This window comes from Anomalospiza imberbis, chromosome 1, assembly GCF_031753505.1.
Source record: "Anomalospiza imberbis isolate Cuckoo-Finch-1a 21T00152 chromosome 1, ASM3175350v1, whole genome shotgun sequence".
Lineage (NCBI taxonomy): Eukaryota > Metazoa > Chordata > Aves > Passeriformes > Viduidae > Anomalospiza > Anomalospiza imberbis.
In genome coordinates this window covers 96,446,033-96,462,458 of record NC_089681.1, presented here as the reverse complement: position 1 = coordinate 96,462,458, position 16,426 = coordinate 96,446,033, and the positions used below count along the sequence as shown (strand labels likewise).

The following is a 16,426-nucleotide window of genomic DNA, read 5'->3' as shown; positions in this document are numbered from 1 at the left end:
CTCCTTTTTCTGTCTTTTCCCACTTAATGAGAAGAGGATTTCAAAATTCTGCTACTGCTTAAACCATCTCTCTAAATTCACAGGGGAATGAGTGATATATTTTCATATGGGATAAATGCAAGAGGATGATTTCCAAAACTCCTAAAACAGAAAACGTGTTTTGGCAGAGTCTTTGAAAGTTTATCCTTTATGATACTCACATTTTGCTTCATAGATATGCAATATTCAATCCATCTTCAATATTGGCAGAAAGTTGTGTAATGATGTAAGGCACAAATAATGCTAAAAGTGATAAAGAAAAGCTGAACAGAGATATCTGAGAAATGGAGTTTACATGTGATAAAAAAGCATCACAGTTCAAGAAAACAGACAAATCAATATTTCCAAGTTAGCTAAAATTAGTTCCAAAATTATATGTAAGGTAAAGGTTAAAAAGATTTAAAAATTTCCTTGCTTTCTCAAATATTGCTTTCTTAGAGAATAATGTGTGATTATGGTTTTTTTTTTTTTTTTTTCTTCTCTTTTTTCTCTTTTTTCTGGAAAGCAATGTGTGTGTGTGCTGTCTGTGCAAACAGGAGGAGAAGCAGACTAGAACCTCAGGCATAAATTTTAAAAGTGATCCGTGTAAGATTATAAGAAGTCAAGTGTAATTCTTACTGTATAAATGACGGCAAGGTAATTAGTAATACTAGAGACTGACACTAATGACCTCTAGGGTCACAAAGTAATGTACTTTGCCTTGTTTAATAGCTTAACACAAAGGATTATTATGATAAACCACATTTTTAAAAGCAAACACATTTTCTTTAATATTTTGTTAATATAGTATTTCAGAAGCAATATTTGTGATACATGACTTACTGTTTTCATAAGTCAGTTCTCTCTGAACTATGTTTAAACACTGTTAAAAACAATAATCTCCTAGCTTTATACAGTGCAGTTTATCAACCTCTATATATACATGTAAATTTCTATCAAAATGGTTGCTTTGAACCTATTAAGAAAAGCCTCCTTTTCTTACTTATTTCTTAGAAAAGTTAGCGTCTGCAACTTTAATTTCTACCCCATTTGTCTTCACAACAGGCCTGTTTTGTTGGTTTACTGTACTAAACTCCTTTGGCTGTTTCATAAGGGCTGAGTATTTCACTAAGCTCTTGCAATATTGAAAGAATCTATATTCTGAGAATTTGAAAACATGTCAGCCCACCTAAATTACATATTGATCAGGTTTAATTGCATGCCACCCATCAGTATTAGGTTTGAAAATTCATAAAAAAGAAATAATGTACTCTTTGTGGATGATTACTTCTGGGGCATTTAAATGAATTCCATCACTTAACCCTGAGCCGAGACACATTATTGAGCCTTGCAATCTACCCAGTCAAAGTCCAAAGCAATAGAACAGCTGTTTTATAACTATCAGAGAAAAGCAAAGAGCAAACAATATAAATTTATATAGATTTTCTTTTAAGTAAAAAGCCAAATGTTAACATGCATTTTCCAATTGTTTCTTCAACCTCCACTCTTGTTTTGCTTAATAATGGTCTGCATTTTTAATTTTCTGTCATGTTCCATACGTAAATTCACATTGTAATTAAGATTCCAAAATTAGAGAATTGTTCTAGAGAAAGTTATTTTCTATACATTTTCATTTCGACTGTGTGTTTCTTATATGTCTGCCACCACTTATCCTCACTTAAAACACTAGGAGCAATGGGATTTACTCATATTCGGTATGCTTCCTGGGAAATACAGGTTTCAAGGCTATGTTCCTCAGAAAGTCAGACTGGTGGAGGAGGGGTATTTATTATTTGTTTTCTGGACGTTCTTTACATTTAAAAATTATGCTTGTTGGTATTGGGTGTGTTTTAAGAAATTGTGCTTATGTGTGTTTTTCTGTACAGAATATCAATACTGAGTAAAAAGAACCAGTTAAAATCATTGGTTTTGCTTGGATAATAGTTTAAAAGCTACATTTTATTTAGACACTTTGAGGTAATAAATATCTGTGAGCATAATTAACTGTCTTTTATCTAGGTCTGCTTCTTAGTGATGCCTTTTTAGGACCTTTCGTAATGTCTCCTCTTAATGCTCAGTTTGGCCTTGAAAATAATTTTATGAGTTAGGATGTTACAAATGTTTTCCACAATTTTCCTCATGTACTCATGAAATTCATGTCTCAATTCGTCTCAAATTTTTACTATTCTTTCTTCAGAATTTCTTCCTTTCTTGTGGCCAAAATTTCAGATTTAGGAAAATAAAATAACCTGGTTTAGCCAACAAGGAAGTATGTGTTTGCAAATTATCCTTTGATTTACCATGCATGTTGTCTTAATGTATACTCTTTATAAACTAGGGTTCCAATCCTACCTAACATAAAATTATATAGCTTCAAAACGGGGATAAAAGGCTCTAACTTTTCACCCTGAAAATTCATCTGCCAGTATTTAATGTCATGCTATGTACACATTACCTATGAGATACATCATATCACTCTAACCAACTCAGTTATGCAGTCTTTAGGAGAAAAAAACCAAAACCACAAAATTTCATACTCCTACCACAAATAATTATATATGAAAATTAGTCTAAAAATAAATTGATAGAGCAGGCATACACACACACACCCCACCCACTGCTGTAGAAATCACTTAAATGGGTGATTGCAGATCAGAAACAAAAACCTTGTCTTATGCTTATGGTACTTTTGACCCCTGAAGCAGATTGACTCCTTTATTACATAAAACGTGAGAGTTGTGTCAGTAGCTGAGCTCAACTTGTACATGATTTTGTAGTTATCAGAAAAAATAAAGAAGTCCTTTACTGCAATTTTATTGCAGTTTCCTCCATTTTTTCTGGAAGAGAAAATTATTGAATGAGATACAGACATGGAGACAAACTTTCTAAGCTTCCAGACTCATCATTTCATGTTTCCCAGCTGTCTAAAGCAACTGTTAGTCAAAATGGAGTAGGCTTAGTATTTGAGTGTAAAAAATTTTATCAGGCATGGTATACTGCTGCTGTTATTTTGAACCATTATATTAAAGATTGACTGGGGAAGGAGCTGGCTCATTAAAGTCCAATTATTTGCTGTTATGTAAGTTGTCCTTGAGCAGGGAAATTTTAGTAAATTAAGCCTAAAACTGAGTTTAGATTACTTTGACTTTGTAAAGCAACCTGAAAAGACAGAAAACAAAGTTCAAAAAAACTGCTAAACATGCCAAAGCAATAAAAAAAAAAATTAAACTTTTTCCTTTGTTTTATGACTTAAAGGTAGGAAGTCTTACATGCTCTGCTTTCATATTGGGATAAATTTTATCCCCATTGGAATGTAACAGGAGTTTTACTAGCAGTTATGTTAGATTCAAGCTATTCCCTTTGCCAATTATATTCAGCCCTTATTAAATGCAATCAATTAATATCAAGAATAGTTGTAAAGTATTGCCATTTTTTATTAGACTCCTGCTTCTTTACTTCTGTCCATGGGAAACATCTATTAGGAAAAATTTGTTCTTTAAAACTCAAAGAAAACAGAGACCAAATTCCTGAGATTTACTCAACCAATGACTTCATGTATTTTGTACTTAAATTTTATGACTATATGTAAATGTAGTCAGGATATAGTGCTGTGATATAATACCTTGTATAGGTTTGTCATCTGAGTAACTAAGTTTGAATGCTGAAAGACATTCTTGGAGCAATAAAGATAATTTTTTGCATTAAATACTTTTCATATATTATTCTGAATGTAAGTCCATAATATTACAAACCAGAAAAAAAAAAAAAACCCAGGCAAAATTTTCCAGGGCAAAAATTGCCCTTAATGACAAATTTGTCAGCCATCTTTATGATGCAAACACAGGGAATAGCTTTTTACTGTTTTGTACTAATGATGGAATTAAACAATTAAGCTGTTATGTAACTGGAAAAGCATTTCCTATAGATGTGACTTTTATGTTATGTTGTTATACTTGGCAACATTTTAAGCTCCTTAACATAATGCTTACTGTATGATGGGAATCTGTGTATGGAATTTCTGCTCATGACTGTTAAGGGATTATCTTTTATCATGTACTTCTGTTATTAGCTATGATCAAACACTTTGATTTAAAGTAAAAGCTGTTGTGTAGGGTTTGATAATATTAAATTTTTAGCTGGGGCATTTCTGAGAGCTAGAGACTTGGCATGTTAAAAGTATCTGTACATTTTTCTGTCTGTGTGTGTTTCCCTTCTGCAGCAATGTCCCCGAAGTTCCCATTCACGTTGGGGTTACAGCACCAATCCACTTTTCTTCTGCCTGTGGACAAATCAATAGCAAATCACTTATTACTTACTGAGTACATAGGAAACAAATCTGTAGAAGTCTAGATCAAAGAATGTGCTTATGGCCTCCCAAATTGAAGCTTACCACCTATAAATCATCACTACCTGTAGTCCATGAAGAATTCTGCAGTGACTGATGTCTTGGGTTCGATGTAAAGATTTCACTGTACCATCCCTTCTCCCCCTGCTTTCCCACTGCCACTGCGAGCTTGCTTCCTCTCACTTTCAACACATTTAGTTTGGAAGACTCAAAATCAGACAAGTGTGGAGTATTCAAACTGCTTTTGCCCCCCTAACCTTAGACTGTTCTCTGAGACTGATCTCACAGCATCCGTTAACTGTCAGGTCTAGCTCTTAGGGATTTGTCAATGTCAATCCATTATCTCTTGGCAGGGACCATCATAGAGTGATACAAAATCCCTGTGTCTCACCCTTCTTCTAAGATCTGAAACCGATTGTTCAAAAATCAGATGATTAAAAAAATTTCTGAACCGAAAGAAAAAGACAAGCAGGAAAATTCCAAATGACAGGTGGACACCAGCTGTAATTTATTGTGCATATAGGACAAAGGTCTCAGAAATATGAGCATTCTGGATGATATTCCGTTCTTATTGAAGCCAGTGAGATTTTTTCTTTTGACTTCATTGGGGACCAAGATGTCATCCTTCACCTCCTAGAAGGGAAGAAAAAACAGGAGGAAAATAAAATAGAGAAAAATCTTTTTCTGGGTGAAACAGAAATGGAATATTATTTACTAGGTGGGAAGGGTGAGGGAGAAGAGGGGGGAAGAAGAGAAGAAATCTTTGTTTTGAGGCATTTGGAATTTTTAGTAGAGTAGAATTAAAAACATATTTTGAAAAGCTCCTTTTTTGAAAATGTTGACAATTATATTTTCCTCTGTTGGAATCCAGTAGATTTGTTTTAAAAATGCAAAAATAATGAAATACTTAGCCCTTTTCCAGTCCCTTCTGTATGGTATCCCTCCTTCCTAGCTCATTCAGGAAATTATTATAATAAGTTTACTCTGAAATTTTTTTCCCAAGTCTAATGAAGACAGACATCATTTCTTCAGTTTTCATTTCTTAAAAATGTAAAAATCTGCATGCCAAATGAAATATTTACCTCTACTTTTAATTAAATTTTTTCTTTAGAATCTTCACCAATTAAAAAATAATTTTATTATTAATTCATCTCTAAGTTCCAGTTATTTTTTTTATTTTATCTTGTTTAAAGAATAATACATGATGTTAAACAGATGTAAGATAACATTTTAGTAACAAACAGCTTTTTAGCATATGCTAGTGCTTTCCAATATCACACTTCGATTCATAACCAAAGAGAATTATGTGCGTAAAAGTAAACAAAAAATATGATCTTATAGATTAAAACTACTTCATTCTAATAATTTCTTTTTGCGATCTTTTAAATAGGGAAATTTTTTTCAGACTATTAATTTGCTCCTTTATATCAATTTTTTATATTTCCTTTTTTTTCCCCCTTTTCTTTTCTAAACAAAATTGAAATTTTTGCCCCATGTTTTGGGTACCTACATAGTTACTAGGATATTGTGCTGTGGAAAAGTGTGAATTTCAGTTGGTTACTACTGAAAGCAAAAGACCGACAGGACCATTCAGCTGCATTGCCACTTCCCTGTTTTTATTCAAGTACTGGAAGACTGTAGAAAATCAAAGATTCTGGACAATTAAAGTACAGACATTTAAGATGTATATGAAACTTATGGCAACCTGTCTCAGAGTGCCATCTCTTCAAAACATATTTTGGGTTTTGTTTTAAAGATTTCTCATTCTTACATTCTAGACTATTTGAAATCACTCGTTATGACATGACATCTTTGGTCTACCTCCTGAAAAAATGGGGACATCAAAGCAAAGCAGTTGAAATCAGAAAAAAAAGCCCCCAATGATATGAAAGTCCCTATCCATTTGAATTGCTCTTAATATAAAACACTATAATAAATAACTTTAATTTCTATAATAAATAACTAATTTCAGGAGAAGCTTCAGATTAAAAGGTATGTTCAAAGAATTCTAGGTGTTTCTCATCTTTTCACCTTAGACATTTCCACAGCTGAGTTGAGCATATGCTGGTAATGACTTTATCTTCATTCTTTATGAGCCAGTCTCAAAAAGGCTCAAGTGGAAATGGAGCACGAAACTCTTGTCAATATAAGGATGAGCAGCATGACCCTGTTAGGGACAAATTTGCCTTTTCAAGTCTTAGCCTCTCAAAAATGTGCACAAGGGAAGAAATGTGTCTTGTCTAATTTTAAGAGAATGATGCCACCTTAGAGGCTTGTACAGTTATACTTTTTGCAAACTCTATCAGACTAATATATATGTATTAAAAAAAGGATAATGATTAAAAACACTGTAAAGGAAATTAAGATTGAGAGCAACATCTCTAATTTTACCATCAGAGTTTAATGTTTTATTGTTTCTAAAATATGAGTTCATTCTGCATTCTCTGCAAACCATAAATATCTTTGCAATTCTTATAAGCTTATAATTCTTTAAGAATGGCCCAAGTGCAACACTTTACCCTTGATAGCATGCATGCCCTCTCAGTCTAGGCATGTTATCACATAACCCAGCAGAGGATGCAAAGGTCTTCCTGTGCTGGAAAAGTGGAATATTAACTTTTAGAGCTGAGGATTCCCTGGCAAAGATTTGAAGAATGACAATTGCTTTTTGTTGCTTTGGAACAGTATGCAAAATTATTCATAGAGGAGGCCTTTAATTTACAATGTATTTAATCATAGGTAATTAATACATGCTGCATGACTGGAGACTGCATACCATAAGTGCTTGTGGATGGTTCATTGTTGTGTAAACATTCATTGTTTTAATATCTCACATACTCAAAATCAATCTAATAACTAAAATAGTGTAATTATGAAGAAGTATCTATGTTTTTTCAAAGTTATGCTCTGTTGATGAATCTTTGTATTAGTATCCCTGTTTTGTAGTACCAGTATAAATATAGAAAAAGCAAACCAAAACCATTTCTGAATCTGTAATGGAGTGTTAATTGAATTTGGTTTATATTGGAGGTTTTGGTAGGGTGGGGGGCTGCAGGGGTGATATCTGAGAGAAGATACTGGGGGCTGTTGGACAGAGTCAGCTTCAGCTAGCTTCCAAGTGGACACACCACTGGCCAAATCTGAGCCAAATCAGTGATGCTGGTGGTGTGTCTGTTATATTTAGGAAAGCATAGAAAATGCAGAAACTGCAGCCTGTGGTAAGTACTCATGTTCGAGTAGATCATGAAAGGCTGAGTCCTATGGAAAGAACCCCATGATGGAACAAAGACAAAGGAGTAAGGAGAAGCAGAAAGTGTTGTGAACTGACAGCAACACTTCAGTCCCATCTGGTCCACCCAGGGTGGGGGGGAAATGTAAAAGAGTCAGGAGTGAAGGTGAGATTGGAAAAAAGGGAAGGGTGAGAGGAAACTTTCTTTTGTTCAGTTTGGCTTTCTCACTATCCTACTCTATTTTTAATTGTAAATAAATTAAATTAATCCTTCCAAGTTGCATCTCATTTGCCCGTGACAGTAATTGGTGAGCAATCTCTCTGTTCTTATCTCAATCCATAAGATTTTTCATCTTGCTCTCTCCTCCTGTCTTGCTAAGAGGGAATGAGAGAGCAGTTTTGTGGACACCTAGCACTCAGCTAAGGTTAACCCACCAAATTATTTCAGGGCTTTCTAAAACAAACTGAATATTAAAAAATAGCTGTAAATGCTGAACTCCTTCCTCACATCCCCTCCCCTTTTAATTTTTTTTTCACCATTTTTTCGTCATCTATATTGAATTTGAAGGCAAGAAATAAAAAGTGTGGAGTAAAAGGATTATGCTCTGGAGAGACGCAAACCCAACCTTTTCATAATGCCAAATATTTTAATTTGGAAGGAACAGGAATAAAAAAAAAAGCAGACAAAGCAACGGATATTCCTGTACATTGAAGGTGTCCTGGGAACTATTTGGAAGAGAAATTGCAGATTGCTCTTATACGTCTGGATCAAGAGGATTATAAAGTCTTTGCTCTAGTACAGCCCTTGAGGTTTGAAAATGTGAGAATGTTGGTGGTTACACACTGATCCTACTAAGCTATTTCATGTCAGACAGGCAGAGACCTAATAAGATGAAAGGCTTTGAAGGGGAAGTCACAGAAATTCTAAGTAGAAATAAGATATAAACTTTTAAGTTTAATGAAGTATTGAAACCATTTCCTATCACTTGGGTTTTAAATTAAGATTGGATCTTTTAAACGATCTCATTTAGTTGGGAAAAATAGGAGAATAACTGGGGAAAATTCTGTGGGATGGCCAGTCACAGGTGGAAGATTATTAAAACCTTTCATCTTTGATTTGGTAATAAATTCTATATTCCTTGAAAAAATAGGTAGATGAAAAGAGTCCCAAATATGGATAGCCCAAAAGATAGATTTATGATGGCAAGACATCCTCAAATAATAGAAAATGTGGGACCCTACACAAAACACAGGGAAAATCTCTGTGGTGAAATGTCAGTTTCCTGAATCCCCTGAGGTAGGAAGGAAAGAAGAACATTTGGCCTGAAAGTCAGGCACAAGCATTTTGCTGTCCTTCCCCACTAATTTAAATGAGTTCCTGCCTACAAAAGGTAGGCCAAAACTGGCTTTTTTCAGAGGCTGAGCTGTCAACCAGTTCTGTCATGTCCCTGAAGAGGCATAAAATTTCCACACAGCTACAAAAGTATCAGAAGACTTCTCAGTGTGCTGGACATTGAAAAGATTTCATGTGAGGGTTTCAAGTTATTTTCAGTATTGTTTATTATTATTACAGATTATATCTACATTAACACTTCACCCTGTGGACAACGACTTCCTGAAAAGAGAAAAACTTATATAGGCTAACCCAGAGAGAAACTAACAGCCAATGTCAAGCTCTACCTGGCTATACTTCCAGGCATTCATTCTACATGCCTAGTGATGGATTACTTCTGTGTAATCAACACTGTTAGCATATAACATGATTTTTTTCTACTATGGTAAAAAGCATTCTAGGCAATCAACTGGAAATCACGTTCATGTTTTCATGTCCGTGTAAGTCAACCCCTTCATGCAAAAAGACAGTGCTGTTGATGAGATGGTAAAGACCTCATTCAATTTTTATGTGGTGCTGTTTCTATCTCTAGAATTCATCTGACATTTACAAGTCTTGTCAATGAAAAAAAACCCAACAACTTTTGCCAATGAGTTTAAGTTTGCAACTAGAATTACTATTGATGCTGATCTTGCAGTAGTCACGGAGCCAGACTGAATCCATATTTAGGAAATGAGCACTAAATGCCTTGGCAGATCTCAGTTCAAGGTGTCTTGGTCTACCTTGTTTCCTTTTTAACATTAACACGAAAAGTGAATACAGCTTTCTCCACATTCTCATTGTATTATCATATTTACAGGAGTATTGCATTAGTTTAAACTATGTTTGGACAACTTTTGATTAAATAATTTATATCACATCCATATCCAGTAAAAGATACAACCTCCTCTTCCACCAGCCACAAATCATAATCACAAATAATCTATTGCTGATTGTATTTTTTAACTTTTCTTTTCTTTTTTTTTTTTTGATTAAGAGACATACCTATCTGTGTTTAAAAAAGGAGAAGCTATAAACAATACAAGAGAACTATTCATTCTTTTTTAGATAACATCTAAGCCTATATTCTGTTTAAAGAATACATATGTACCTGATTGAAGTCAATGTTAATCTGTCATTTTACCCATCATGCTTCTCCTGGAAATACATGGACTTAAACTTTTGCTCAGAACTTTTCCTGCACTGAATATGTTTCAGAATATACTTGCAAATTCAGATCTCAGCAAAAGTGACTTTAAAATAAAAAGCAAGATATTCAACGTTTTTAGCTGATATTGTAGAAATACTTCATAATAATAAGGTAAAAACCAAAACAATCTCTCTCTCCCCTTGCAAAAAAAAAAAACCAAAAAAAACCAAAAAACAAAAAAAAAACCAAAAAAAACCCCAAAACAACCCAAAAACCTGAGGAGCTAAACTGCCAGTACAGCACAATTTTAGCCACAAATAGAATTGTACTATCAGCTGGAAAGTAGCTCTCAGCAGGGTCTCAGACAGCAGACGGGATTGTATTATTCTGCCATTCCCCTATCCATCTGTTAAAGAAGTTCTCTTTGGAATCAAATGCTCCTCTTCTTAATTATTTTTTTAAGAATAATCTAATTTTTGAACACAATCAGTGGCACTTCATATACGCACACCTTGCAAGTGTTTAGGAAAAAGCTTCCTTTGTTTGTTTTCATTCGGGGAATTCATCTCCACTACCTTTATTCGTTTTAGAATTGAGTTTGTGCCAATCCCAAATACCCATTTGAACATCTGTAACTATAGAATTCTCCTTTGTTTTCCTCTATATAGATTTTTTTCTTTTTTTCCTGATTTGGCATATCTTCCTCCTTGCATTAAATTTTCAAATAGTGTTTTGGTTCTTTTATATACTGTCTCTTTCCTCTTTCCAGGAAATATGCTCAGATCTCTATTATAGATACAAGGAGAGAAAAGAACTATATTAACACATGCATTCCCCCCGGCCCAATAAGCTGTTCTTTACTCTCGGTGGTACTTGTGTTATTATCTGGTTTTGAAAGCTTTTCTATCTCATATAAATCATGAAAATAATAGTCCAAGAAGGGATATTATACCAGCAAAGTGCTTGTAAGGTATGTTCATTTATATTGGTGAATACTGCTTTTGTGCTGTGTATATGTCCCAAATGAAATAAAATACAACCAGAAAATGGCATAACTGAACCTACATACTTCCCAGCATAACTGAACCCATGCTAGAGATTTCCACTCTTACGTATACATTGGTTAGAAATTGCTGTTCTTCATTCCTCTGTATCAGGCTGTGGAAAACAAGAGATTGTTGTGGAGGCTTACCTTTATGCTCCCCACAGTTTGGATTTTTCTGAAATTAGAAGTGATGAGAAAGCTATTTGTGAAAGACAGTAGAAGGCATTGACAAAGACAAATTACATTTCAAAGGAGTCTTTGAACTTTTGTCCCTTTTAAATTGCTACCATCTCTTACAAAAAAAAAAAAAAAAAAATCCTAACAAAAAACTCTAACCAAAACCCCCAAAACCCCCCCCCCAAAAAAACAACAAGAAAACCTGGCAAGAAGAGTCCAAAGGAAATTGGCAGAGCAAACCTCAGCTCAGGAAATCATGAAAAGTCAACCTTAGAAAGTTAAATTAAAAAAAAATTGAGCTTGACTTTTTATATGTTTGTGGGAAAATTAAGAATAATCGTTGGAGCAGTCTAGACCACAGTTTAGTGTGGGGTAGATTTATAAGAAATGCTTTTCTTTAGTACCTGAACCAAAACATTGAATAAGCATAGTCAGATTGCCTGTTAAGCCTCTCTTTTGCCTTGAGATCGATCTCAGACTCTGTGGTCCAATATTGAGGTAATCAGGATCAGCAGTTTTTGAGATTATACCTGCTATATCCTGCCTCAAAATAACTTTTGCGGTACTTTGCATCTCAGTACACTTTCCCAAAAATGAATATATTAAAATAATGAGTTCCTGAAAATGTTCTGGTTATATTGGCATTGATACTCCTTGATCAGAGACCTCAGAGAGAGAATCCCCTCCATCTCCAAATTTTACTCACCTGAATCTTTTGAAAATATATTAAAATACATATACTTAAATGGCTTTATTAGAAAGTAGTTAGGCTGTAGTTCAGCATTAGAGTCACTTTGGGAAGAGACTATCATAGAGGATATGGGGTAGAATTTATATGTGAGTGATGGAAGGGTGAAGAATCACCTTGGAGGGTGACAGGGTGGCACTTCTGTGTCTCTTTCACCTAAGTGAGATTGTGTCAATTCTTCAAAAGAGTCTTGTCCTGGTAATCTAGTTTCACATTTTAACTGCCTTCAAATTACCACAATGTCAAAACCAGAGCATCTAAGAGGTAAATATCAAACTCTGTATCTTTCATAGACACATAAGTCCATTATGTGGAGACATGTCTATGCCAGCACAGCAGACTCCCCAGTACAGATTGTCTGAAACATGGAGGCCCTTGGATGCTGAGGTTCAAGAGTCTATATTTGGATTCAAACCTGTCACTATTGAGATTTTTTATGCTAGTGCTTCAAGCAAATAAATGAAGGGATGTGATCTGTGCTGAGGATGTCTACCAGCAATACCTTCCATCCAACTGAGTTTCAGTTTTGGTACCCACAGTACTCTGACTTTAAAAAATGGTGACTGGTTCTTTCCTTTCTTCAATTAAAGAAATAAAAACCTTGGCTCCAATTTCCTGAAATAAAACTGTTTCCTTACTGTCTAGTTTACTGATCAAGTTAGTTTTGTGTCTGCAAATGTGGTAAATGCATGTATTTGCTCTTTACTGAGTTTTCTTTTAAATTATCTTTTCCACCACAAAATAGTCTGAAGGACATATTGCTATATGGAAAGTAGGCTAAAATGGACCTGTAAAATTAAACTTTGCTTCACCTGAATATTAAAGGGAAAACGTCTACGTAAGTAATGTAAGTTTAATGTAGTTTACTTTTCTTCCTGTGAAATATATGGTCCATGAAGTGCACATGACTTCAGCAAACACCTACAGACTGTTTAGCAAATGTACCCAGGTTAAGCATGCTGTATCTGGGATTATATGTTTTCACATCTAAAATTACCTATCCATTGTGTGACATAAAAACCAGGAGCCTCAATTACTCTTTGATGTTTCACACAAGCAAGATAATACTTGGAAGCTGACAAAATTCAAGCTCAGGTTGGGTGATATTGATTTTTGTTTGTTGCATCTTAACATTTAGAATGTGACTGTCATGTATACAAAAATATGAAATTTACTGTCTTCATAAAAGTTTTACTAAATCAGCCAGCAAAATGAAGGAGTTATTGGCAGCTTTTTCATTACTAAACATAGCATAAAACACCTGATTATTTTTGTATTTAGTGGTTCTGATGTGACTTTCATGTGCATCAATAAACACTAGGTCTCTTAAACATTGTGAATAAAATCTTGTTTTTAAGGAATTACAAAATTATATTCTGCTTGTTTATTGACAATAAATGCTACAACAACCTGTTCTTTGCATATCAGTACATTTGTTGCTGTTCATAACCAGAACAGTGCGATTTTGTCTGAGAGTGATGGAGTAATAAAAGAGCAGGGTTGTTTTGAAATACTTTGTCAAGAACGAATATCCTGATAAAGAGTGCAAGTGTAACATTCACTGTGTGTTTGTGTGTTCGAAACACATGAATGTTTTTTTAGCTTACCAAAGAAAGTGAGCCCAAGAAAAGAGGGGAGTTGCAAGAAGAGAAACAACTTGATTTCAGAACAGTCAATGTTTGTTTTGTTCATTTGAAAAATTAAGCACTAAATTCAGACACAATCACACACAGACACAGACACATACACACACACACACACACACACTGCACCTCTGATCTGTTTTCTAACTTTGATATGACGACTAGTTCTGCAGGTAAACTTACCACTAGGATACTAGGATTTTGGAATTTTTCTGAACATTTAGTGTCAGTATTTTTAAAACATGATTTCTAAGGAGACAATAAGTAGATTGTGTATTTTAGTGGGGAGAGAGACAGGAAAGCTTTCAAAATAAGTGTGACCTACATACCTTTCTTTTGAAGCAGGCGATATCTGAGTAGCTCAATGAATGCAAGGAAGCTTGTGATCTTGTTATTAGGACCTTTTAGTTTAATTATTACCAGAAGTGTCTTGATATGTGTCTGTTCACTGGAATCTATTCAAAAGCTGACATTTGTAAGCAGTTGGAGAAAATATTATCACACAATATTTTTCCCTATATTAAATTTAAATGAATATTTTGTTGCTGTCATGCAACATTTTTTACTGCTGTGTGGAAAATGTTTAGCCTGAGCTTCCAGCAGCTGTAATTAGAGGTATAGCAATCAAAATCTTAATTATGTTTATAAAATTTGCTTTTCTCTTTCTCATATACAGGAACCAAGAAATCTGTTGCATTATCACTTGAAATTTTCAATTAAACTTACTGAACTGAAAATATAAGTTGCATGGAAACTAACCTTATTGGAGTTTAATACTCAGAGATGTGGAATACAAACTTGAGTGCCTACATTTCATTTTTGACAAAACTTGTTTAGAGTCTGTAGCTTTCCTGTTAGAATGGAACAGAAGATACTGAGTGTTCACTGACTAAATGGGGAAAACATTTAATATTCTGCATAAGTTTTTTTAGTTTGAAAAAAGCAAGTCATAAGCACATACAATTATGCAAGCTCTCTTATCCAGCTATATCTGTTGCCTGCACCATTTCCAGGAAAAGATAAATTGATTGTAACCCACAGAGCTGGCTGGGAGAGCAGAGGTAAAGAATTACAGAGACTAAGGTTGGTCTGTGATGAATATGCTGCACAGATTCATGCTTTAAATCTATTGCTCCCTACCTCTTCACACAGACTGTTTAGGAGCAGATTATTTGAGTTGTGATAATGAAGAGAAAAATAACACCAAGGCTGTAGAGACTATGGCTTGTTTCTCCCCTCAGTTATTTTTTAGTTATGTTGAACTCACTAAATATTCTACCTGGACAATTTTCAAAGTTAGATGCATTTCTGGAGGATTCTTCACCTTCTTTTCTCTTACTAAGAGCCTGGTAGTTAAGGCAACCAGTTACATTGCACCGAAAAACCTCTGCCTCAGCCACTGGTGAACAATAACTTCATATGGAAAGTAATTGTGATTTTCCCACTGGTGCAATTAACCAAAGTGTCCTTTCTCCCTTCTTTGCCCTAAGACACAAAGTCTCTATTGCTTTTGTGTGCTATATGACTCAGGAAACAGTTAAGCATTTAAATGATTCCCAGGCGATATTGTCTGCATGCTGTGGATAAGTTCTTCTGCCTAATAGTGGACATTTCTATCTCCACCTGGGTACTCTTCTGAATCTTTCAGCAACTTTGCTTATAGCTTTGCCAGCGCTAAATTAAGCTGTTCCATTTGATCTTCACTCACTGATGGAAATCACCTCCATAGCTTGTCCATGGGGAAAATATTACTGTGTTCCTTGCTGTTTGCCCAGATGAAATATTTAAAATTATGAGTGGAGCTGAATAAGTTTTTTGGGGGTTGGGTTTGTTTTTTTGTTTTTTTTTTTTTTTTTTTTTTTTTTTTTTTTGTGATTTCAAGAAAACAGATACCATTTTTGCTCAACTGAACCTTTTTCTGTTACATTCCCTAAGAGCCTGCCTGATTCAAATTAATGTAATATTCTTGGACATGTAAACTGGATGGCAGTAGTGCCACTACAGCTTACTAGGCAGCTCTCCAGACTTTAAAAACTTGTGTGGCCTCCTGCTCGGCGAGCTGTGCAAGGGGTGCTGTGCACTCCAAGACCCAGTGCCTCAGTCCATGCCAGAAAGAATTGTGCTGCACTGTGCTCTGCCATGCTGGTATTTCCCAAATTCTTTTGCACTTCTGAACAAACTTTGTACTCCTTGAATAATTAACTAGCACACACTTCACACTTTTACTATTCACATTGTGGAGCTGCCTCTTCCTGTTGCAATCGCATGTCACATCTGGTGCATGCACTGTGTGAGAGACAATGGGGGGGAAAGCCCTCTGCATTTTTTTTTCCCTTGTTGTTGCTTTAGGCCTACAAAAGACATTGTATTTTTATGTACATTTTATTTCCTCCATCTATTGATTAGTATGATGCTGCTTCTTGTGCTTGCCATGAAGCAAAAAATAATTAATATCACAGAAATTTGTGCTCATCTGATTTTATAAGTGTTTGCCCTTTTTTCTTTTAATAACTAGTTTGTGTGTGTTTTCTGAGTTTGGAAAAACAATAGATCAGATACTAAGTCCTACAAGCCAAATTTATCAAACCCATAAATCCCACCACAGAAATTCCTGTGTTTAAACACGTGCTTATGTTCAGTATGATCCTGTGCATTTTACATTACATTCATGACATCTTTTTGCAGTAATTGGGAATGAA

The 16,426-nt window shown here is 34.7% G+C and overlaps 1 long non-coding RNA gene across 1 annotated transcript; it reads right to left on the bottom strand.

Moving 5' to 3' along the window:
• Positions 1 to 3,860: 3,860 nt before the first annotated feature.
• Positions 3,861 to 15,982, bottom strand: LOC137481468 (uncharacterized). The gene is made up of 3 exons (XR_011003511.1): positions 15,908 to 15,982; positions 14,057 to 14,182; positions 3,861 to 4,297 (listed from the first exon to the last, which is right to left on the bottom strand). It is a non-coding gene; the product is annotated as an uncharacterized lncRNA (long non-coding RNA).
• Positions 15,983 to 16,426: the final 444 nt, after the last annotated feature.